This window comes from Corythoichthys intestinalis, chromosome 14 (assembly GCF_030265065.1).
Source record: "Corythoichthys intestinalis isolate RoL2023-P3 chromosome 14, ASM3026506v1, whole genome shotgun sequence".
NCBI classification, from domain to species: Eukaryota; Metazoa; Chordata; class Actinopteri; order Syngnathiformes; family Syngnathidae; genus Corythoichthys; species Corythoichthys intestinalis.
This window is the reverse complement of record NC_080408.1, coordinates 11,588,888-11,597,579: the sequence shown is the minus strand read 5'-3', so window position 1 is coordinate 11,597,579 and position 8,692 is coordinate 11,588,888.

Below are 8,692 nucleotides of genomic sequence, written 5' to 3'. Positions count from 1 at the left end.
ACTATTGCTTGCTTACTGCACTTATTTGCTTACCGCCATGTGCGTCATCTCGAGTCTCCTGCCGACTTACGTTTGTATTCGTGGCACACTTTGTTTTTGTGCTAGTATTTTTGTTTGGACTTGACTATTTTGTTTGTGTCTTTTCTGGCCATCGACGGCTTTCCCTTGGTTCTCTCTCCGACTCGGTTTGTGCCTCTTTTTGTCTGTATTTTTTCCGCTTGTTTTGGCATGTTCCTTGGTATTTTTTTTATAATAAATTCTAAACCAACTTCCTCGACTGTGTTGGATCCATATTTTACGGCTCGTCGTTTTATCACAGGGTACTGATTCAGAAATGCAGCTGGACACAATAGAGTTTAAGGGGACAGACAGAAGCAACACGCATAGGAAACAGTGATACAGAACATTATCGAATATATACAGTATGCTATCTGACTATCTGACTATACAGTACAGTGTTTCCCCTAGAGTTTTTGAAGCTGTCGTGGTGGGCTGCATCGGAGTCGGACAGCGTCACCATGTCGTGCCACGGCGATTTTTTTTTTTCATTATTTTTTTTTCCCACAATAAGAAACATAACAAAGATGTATTTGAAATATTTCATTAGCTAGGCTAATGTAGTGTACGTAAAATGCGTAGCTGATTACAGCTACGTCACCCTACGTAATAATACGACTTTTTTTCTCGTAGCAATAGTACGACTTACATCTCGTAGTGACTCAGGGGTCGGCAAACCAAAATGTTGAAAGAGCCATATTTGACCAAAAAATAAAAGATAAAAAAACGATACAGTATGTCTGGAGCTGCAAAAAATTAAAAGCAACACTGGCTGTATGTATCGATACTAGCTATATTAGCCTACTATCGAAATGACTAAGTTGGCTAGAAATACATAAATAGCCTTCATGATTAAATGTTCATTTTCCCTGCAGTGGATCCTATAGAGAATGACGCACCACGTGACTACTCTGTTGTACGATGTCACAACAAGTTTAACTCCATTACAATATTAATTCATTGAAAGAATGTTTGTGTCATGTTTGTCCTCCTAGAAATCCTATTAAAACAAAAAAATATATTTCCCTCTCCCATCTTTTTCCATTTACAAAAAAAAAACAAAAAAACATTTTGTTATCACTGTATTAGCAGCTAATCATCGCTGATTTACGTTGATGCAAACCTGTTTGTTATTGGGGACGAAATTGATTTGTTTCATTTCTATTTTTAGTTTCACTCTTCAAATGATGGTTGAATAAAGTCAGCAAATTATACCAACGTCTTCTGTATCCTAATTTGGGAGTTTAGCTAGCTGCATAGCCAGGACTAAGCCTTAGCTTCTTGGTGAGGACAGTGCAGTCGTATTCCCTCCCGATGCAGTTATCTCCCCCTTGCAAGACTGCAAGTCGTTTTGTTGTAATTTTTCCTCGTGAAGTGAAGACACACTTTCGAGCGTTTGAACCTACGTGCTGTCATTGTTATGTTTACGGCTGCAATGCTCGTGCTAAACCATCGTAACCTTTCATTTTCACCCTCTTTCCTGGTGAAGTGTAGCCAAACTTTGGAGCGGGTAGTTCTTGGCGCCATGCTAGTTTGATGCGTCTGGACAACAAGACACGTCACGACGCAATATGCGTCTTTAGGAATCGTTAAAGGGATCGTTCAGGCTTTTTCATTGTGATGTCGAGGCCTCGAAACACAAGGAACCGGTTCGGAATTGGAATCGGATTTCAATTCCCATTCCTAATCCAAACTATTGTAATGCCCCGGATATGGGGAAGAAGGAGAGAAGTCTGTATTGGCTTACCCACTTCATTGTGGCAACAATAATAAAGAAAAACAATAACAAAAGCGGGCTGCCACGACATGCGACAGCTATCTCGCTCGTTCTCCCATTCTTCCTACTCGTTCCCCTTGCGTCACAGCTCCCCAGATCTTAAGGTGGCCCCTCATAGTTACGAACATTACAATACACAAAGAATAGGTTTCCGCTGAACTCTTCACACTCGGCTGCCGCTAGTTTGAAACAGCCTTAAAAAAATTAAATAAATAAATAAATAAAATACATCTCATTTGCAAGGCGTGGCGGCTTTTATTTTGGTGTGGCGGTGCGCCACAATATTTTGGATGTAGGGGAATCCCTGCAGTAAGTAGACTTATCAAATAAATGACTTCATTTATAGATGGGATAACCTGTAAGGAAGGGATACACTAGGTAATGGCATCAATGACGGTTGTTAAATATGTCCCTTCATGCTGTAAAAAGGAGCTCTGCAATGCTGGTGGATGCACAGTTTTAGCATTTAAGCCAGAGGCGTAAACATGGACTTAGACAACATTGTGGAGTGGCCACATATCAGAGTCTACTGAATCATTCACAGTTTATGAGAAATGTCAATGATATGAATGATTTTTATGACTGATCCCATGAAGAAGTGATGTTATCGGTGCAAGACAACAATGCCAGAATATAAAAGATTCAACAATGAGGTATGTTGCAACAGTGGAGGGAAAACAGCTAAAAGTGATTTGTTTACCACATCGTGTGCACTGCAAACACACGATTCCATTTGCCATCACTTATGATGTGTTCCTACGATTCATGCCAGAAGGGGACCATGCGTGTGGCGTGTGTAAAGTCAGCAGAGACGAGTTATAAGGGATCCACGCGCAAAGGGGAGCTCAAACAACAAGAAAACAAAACCTCGAGGGGCAAGCCAAAAGGAGGCAATGGAAACAAACCCGCCCGCCGCAACCACAGAGACCATCTTCTAGCAGACGAGAGATGATTCCTCCTTCGAGGGGTGATACAAGGGTGATGATACAACAGGCTTTCATTCTGCGTCACTGTGCATTCACTTTGAAGAGGCTCAACATGAATAGCAATCCACAGATTGACAGGAAATGTCATATTTGTCTCGCTTACAAACCTTTGTGAAATTTTTAACGTTAGAGCATTCTTAAAGTTAGCATTATTTTGAAAATATGTAGAGTGTGATAGATAGCCTAGTGCACAGCCTGTCTGTTTTGTATTGTTGTGGGAAGCTTAGCACACAGGCTAGGTTCATACTACAGGTCTTAAAGGGTATGTAGCCGCAAAGGGGGTGTGAGACATCAATAGAACCGTTATGTGCCAAGATAACAAATATTGATAAAGTTAGCAAAAAATCAATCACATTAATGAGCAATTTTTGAAAATAGATCTAAAATGACGAACATTTCCGAAAGTGTTCCGGAAACAGCCGAATGGGGCGGGGACGTCACGACAAGTGAATGAAAGTCGAGGCAGAGCCAGGTGCCATTGTTTTTTATCGACGAGAGAGTAGCGTTCAGGTTTGTTTGACCAAAACATCACTAGAATGGTTCAAAACTGCTGTGCTATGTGGTGTACAAATAGCTATTTATCGGAATATAGTATCCATGAGTTCCTGAACGCGAAAAAAAAAGCTGGACAACGCAGACAATGGGTAAATTTCGTCCGTGCAAAGAGGGCTAATTTTCTAGACACTGCCTCCGGCACGGTTTTCTATGGTGCGCATTTTCCACCTGAAAGCTTCTCGAACTATGGACAAGTGAAATCGGGTTTTGCTAAAAGATTGCTGCTCAAAGGAGATGCGGTGCCGACCATACACGCGCAACCACCTAAATGTCCCGAAATATCAAGAAAGAGCACGATGACTGGCAAAGGAGGCTAAGGCTAAGCAAAGGAGGGGAGCAGCCAAGCTCGAAATGGCCTGAGTGAGTACTCTTTTATAATAAAAAAATGCCACGCATTGGATACAGGACTGGACACATGTATAAATTATCGTTCGTAAAATATATAGAACAAATCCTCTGATCCCATTCATATTTGTGTCTGTTGGCAGAGCGAAAAGCTATGAAAAGCAATAAATGATAATTATTCTATGCATTCCTTTATTTTGCAGTCATGGTGTATCAGCTTCACAAAAAGAAATGCAAAACAAATCATTGGTGTTTCCCACACGATCTGCTGCCGATGTTTCATCAGTGTCATTGCTCCCCTCAATGACCCTTTCATTACGCTGCATTGGCGTTCGTTTGGGCTCAAATTGGTAACCTAAAACACCGATTAAAGCTTCGTAACTCTCCTCGTCACCATTAGATGAACATTCGTTACGTCCTTCTACGTCGGATTCGTCGCTGAAACTAGAAACGAAATTGTCTGTCATCATCGCCGCCATTCAGTATTAAAGCACTGAGCCTTTTTCTTGTTGAAGAAACACCCCTCACTGTCAATTCTGAATTCTTATATTGACAACGAGGGGTTTTTCTTCATGAGGGAACCTGGAATATGTGCAGGACGAACACAACGCATCAGCATAAACACCTCAAAACACCCCTAATTCTCCCCTCACTAGAAGGAATTATATTGATGTAGACAGGCGCTGCCCCCCTAGTGGCCGGTGGCACTCTCTTCACTTGTCATGACGTCACGCACACAATCTGCCAGATCTCGGGTGCCGGTCGTTTTAGCTTGACAATCGAGCCAAATTTCTCTCATTTTCTTATGTGTAATTACACGAAGTGGCATGATATGAATACAAAAGGCATGCGTTTATGGATAAATGATGGAATATTAACATTTTCCCAGGGCATGACATACCCTTTAATGCACGAATCCGATTTTTTCGTGTTTTTCCGCCTCGAGTCAGGCATTAACTTGACAGTCTGAACGGGACAAGTCGCATAGAAGTGGACCATTTCAAATCCGATCTGAGTCACTTTCATATGTGGTTCAAATCCTAAATGTAAAAAAAAAATATTGTTTTTCAGAAAGCCACAATCAAATGACCCTTTCTGGATTCTTCACAGAACAAAAGTAAATAAAATAAAAATAATAATATAATATAATGATAATAAACGATATTAACACTATTAATCAAATAGATAATAACCAAATAACCCTGTCTGAGTTCTTCATAGAAAACGGCCAAAATGCTCTCTGGTATTGTTCAGGGGGCCGGAACAAATGTAGAGGCGGGCCGTAGTTTGGGGACCCGTGTTAAAGTGTATTATTAACCTTTTTATTATTATATATTATGCCTTTTAGTTTTTATGGCGCTTTCACGCTCAAGTGGGGGCGTCCTTGCGCTTCCTCACGCGAAGAACAACGCGCTCACGTGAAGAAGAGCACGCTTACACGCGAAGAAGAAATGCCGCATCCAAGCGAGTGAGCGAGTTAGTGAGAGAGGGAAACACTGCTACGACCCTACGTTCTTTGTTAATGTTTGTAAAATATCTACAGAGGCAACGCCTGTATGTATCATCTTTTGTGTTGTTGTTGTGTGTTTCCACTCGCGATCGGACACTTAAATCCACTTGTGTAGTGGTTCGAACGATGTGCTAATGCTAGCAAACGCATGCTAACTGTTTTGTTATTACTGTATTAGCAACTAATCATCGCTGATTTACGTTGATGCGAGCCTGTTTGTTATTGGGGACGAAATTGATTTGTTTCATTTCTATTTTTAGCTTCACTCTTCAAGTGATGGTTGAATAAAGTCAGCAAATTATACAAGGGTGACCCAAAAAGATGCGTACCCATGAAAATTTCAATTGTGACTTTGATTAAAAAGCTATTTACAAAGTTGTCAATCACTTTTACACACTCCTCTTTCGGGATGGCTCTTCAAAGACAATGTATACCAGGGAAATCCACAAACAATTGAGGAACTGAAAACTGCCATCACAGCAAAAATAAGAGCCATCCCGAAAGAGGAGTGTGTAAAAGTGATTGACAACTTTGTCAGACGAGTACAGGTTTGCTTGCAACGGAATGGTGGACATTTGGAACACATCTTGGGAAAGCCATAAATTGACTAAAAATTGACAGAAATAGCTGAAACTCTGGTGAATGGTCTTCCATAAACTGAATAATGTGTGGTTGTAATTTGAAATAAATAGCTTTTTAATCAAAGTCACAATTGAAATTTTCATGGGTACGCATCTTTTTGGGTCACCCTGTACCAACGTCTTCTGCATCGTCATTTGGGAGTTTAGCTAGCTGTATAGCCAGGACTGAGCCGTAGCGTCTCGGTGAGGACAGTGCAGTCGTATTCCCTCCCGATGCAGTTATCTCCACCTTGCAATGACTGCAAGTCGCTTTTTTGTAATTTTTCCTCGTGAAGTGAAGACACACTTTCGAGCGTTTGAACCTACATGCTGTCATTGTTATGTTTACGTCTGCAATGCTTGTGCTAAACCATCGTAACCTTTCATTTTCACCCTCTTTCCTGGTGAAGTGTAGCCAAACTTTGGAGCGGGTGGTTCTTGGCGCCATGCTAGTTTGATGCGTCTGGACAACAAGACACGTCACGACGCAATATGCGTCTTTAGGTTAAAGCAGTACTTCTCAAATAGTGGGGCGCGCCCCCCTGGGGGGGCGTAGAGCAATGCCAGGGGGGGCGCATGTGACCTCGGGGAACATGTTTTTTTTTTTTTTTTTTTTTTTTGCCGTACTGGAATAAAGTGTACTTGCACATCCACTCAGTAGGTGGCAGTGGCGCTCTCATTTTCAGAGTGCGCGCAGTATTTTTGAACTAAGGAAGAGCACTCAGCACACACAGACAACAGATATGAAGAGCAGTGTGCCACCGCCGTTTTCAAAAGCCGTTTTCCGACCGGACTCACTCACGCAGCGACCCACTGTCTTGTCCGGTTCTCACGTCGCCGCCCGAGAAGTGCCATTTTCGGCTTGGGATCGTCACGACGACTGCCCTCACCTACGGTTCTACCTCGGCCGCTGTGAATGCGCTTTTTTCGTGCCGTTTGCCTTTTTGCTTTGACTTTTAATACAGTGGGTGATGATGAAAGACCACTGTTTACTGTGTCTAAAAATAATTATAGCAGACAGCAAGAAGCCAAATCAATTAAGACGCCACTTAAAGACATTAGACCCCAATCTCATTGTTAAGCCGCTTGATTTTTTCAGTGAAAACGTGCCGAATATTGCCAACAATCGTCCTGCTTTGTCAGTGTTATATCAGTAAGCCAGTGAGCATTGTTAGCATGCTAATTGCAAAATAACTCCACACCACTGCAAAGGAGGTAAATACTGTGAGCAGCAAAAATAAAAACTGTCCTGTCCAAGGACACTTTTCCCCCCCTTTTATTCAGATTTGTTTTTTGGTCAAATTTTTTGGCACATTGTCCTCATGAGTGAATGTTTCTAATCAATTTTAATTTGGTATTATTTACTGATTTTATTACATTTTATTTTTCTGTATCAAATGGTCAAAAATGTACCTTGAGTGTATTTTTTAGTTTGGATGTGAATTTTTTTTTTTTTAATTCAGGCAAATTGATGCACGTCAAGTATTCTCTGTTACAAACAAAACAATGTTAATAAAGTTATACTTTATTATAAGTTGATCTATGTTACTTTTTTTCTTTATTAGAAAAAAAGGACACAATGTTAGGCAGATGCGTATTTATAATAGTAATTTTATAGACAAATGATACCATTTACAGTGGCGGCAGAGAGTTTGGGGGGGCGCGAAACATTTACGTCTTCCTTGGGGGGGCGTGACAGAAAATAATTGAGAAGCACTGGGTTAAAGGGATCGTTAAGGCTTTTTCATTGTGATGTCGAGGCCTCGAAACATTCTGAATTGGAATCGGATTTCGATTCCCATCCCTACTCATAGCCCAAGTCAAAGCAAAGTATTTGCCAAGCCACGGCTCCAATGATGTCTTTTGCTGTTTCAAGAACCATTGATTTGCAACAATATGAGGAATTGGTGAGGGTCAGAGCCCTATTGATTTTGAACAATAGCCACAGCACTGGGAGTGGCAGAAGCTGATCAACCAAGAACAAGGCATTGGTTTGAAAAATGACTCAATTTTACAGGAGGCCTTTATTAGACCTACTGCAATTGTCTGTTGATGGGTTGGTAACAAGTAACACATCACACAACTCCACAATCTTCCTGAAAATCATGTTTAGTTTTTCTCCAATCTGACGAACAAACCATTCAAATGGACGGCGTAACTAAAAATTAAAAAAATCAAACACATCATTACTCACTCTCCTTAAGCGAGTTTTTCTTAGTGTTGTCACAACTCCAGTTAGCACTGGCAATGTTTTGTCCGCCCCTTCAAACACAAGCTATGCGGCGGAGGAACGTAAGAAAACACTGCGTGTACAAGGCTTGACATTTATGATTCCGCACATCTACATAAAAGTGAAATACATTGAGGAAGATATAAAATCCTTTTAGCGGCGCTGACGGCCGTGAAAGCAACAACAAGCGCACCCATGAATAGAGAGCGCCATACAATTAGAACAAAAAGACAACTTCTCCAGGTTGTCAAGCAACAACCAAGGACGCCGCGTGCTTTCGCTTCTCTCGGTGGCGTCGGGCATCCAACTTTTATTCTCGCGTAATTGAAAAGCAGTCAGCCAAGGTTGATTGCAAAGCTTGCGGAAAGTTTTTAATATAAGCTCGCTCTTGATTAATTCACTCAAATAGGATCGAGCTGCCAAATTCAAGTGCAGCAAATGTGTTTTGATGGTGCTGTTTTTTGTTTTGTTAATAAATTCTGAGTTCGCCTTTATTGCCCCTCAGAAAAGAAAATCCAACAATCTACTTCAAGCTTTAAGGGTGCTTGTGAGTTTTTTCGTTTATCCAGGTCATTGAATCAATCCCAAAATCCATTTGCAACCGATTCAATG